Source organism: Schistocerca americana, chromosome 1, assembly GCF_021461395.2.
Source record: "Schistocerca americana isolate TAMUIC-IGC-003095 chromosome 1, iqSchAmer2.1, whole genome shotgun sequence".
NCBI classification, from domain to species: domain Eukaryota; kingdom Metazoa; phylum Arthropoda; class Insecta; order Orthoptera; family Acrididae; genus Schistocerca; species Schistocerca americana.
The window spans coordinates 728,260,093-728,261,042 of NC_060119.1; positions in this window are offsets into that span (position 1 = coordinate 728,260,093).

The following is a 950-nucleotide window of genomic DNA, read 5'->3' on the forward strand; positions in this document are numbered from 1 at the left end:
TATCCTCGAACTTCAATTCCTTTTTCAGCTTTCTGTCCCGTTTCCTTTACTGCTTGCTTAATTTTCATACTGCATACCGGAGGGGTATCCTGAAACCCTATCGCTCACCTTTCTCTATTAGTGCCTCCCTTTGATGTCCAACTGTTATAACTGCTGTCAGTTAACACTGTAGAAGCCGGACGCGGTGGCCATGCGGTTCTAGGCGCTGCAGTCCGGAACCGCGGGACTGCTACGTTCGCAGGTTCGAATCCTGCCTCGGGCATGGATGTGTGTGATTTCCTTAGGTTAGTTAGGTTTAAGTAGTTCTAAGTTCTAGGAGACTGATGACCTAAGATGATAAGTCCCATAGTGCTCGGAGCCATTTGAACCATTTGAACCAAACACTGTAGAAAGCTGTTTCTAACTCTTCAAATGCTGTGTATATGATGCGATCAAAAATTTTCTACTTGAGGGCGTGGGACAGCATATCTCTCGAAAACAACCGTTGTAGAATAGCCCAGGGAAAGGGTTGCTGCTGCTTCATAATAACGCACGTCCCCATATCGCAAATGTCGTAACGCGGAGCTTACGCCAACTCAATTAGAGCATCCGCACTATAGTCCTGATCTCTGCCCATACGATTATCATGCCTTCGTTACCTTAAAAAGGCCCTTGAACAGACGATGGTTACTATCGGACGAGGATGTGCAGCAAGCGGTTCCGGTCTTCTTCACGCAGTCGGACACAGTGTTTTACCAAACCAAACGGGTATCTTCAACCTGGTGCATCTCAATGCTCACGGCGATTTTGTCTGATTGGCATACCGATTCTGGACTGTATGACATTCAAACGGAATCTTTAGATTGCCCCATAAACTTAGGTTTCTTTTTCTTCTCCATAAGTTGTAACGTCACCCTGACCTTATGTGTTGTCAAAATTGATCTTTCCCTTTAGAAATGAAGCAAAGCTTT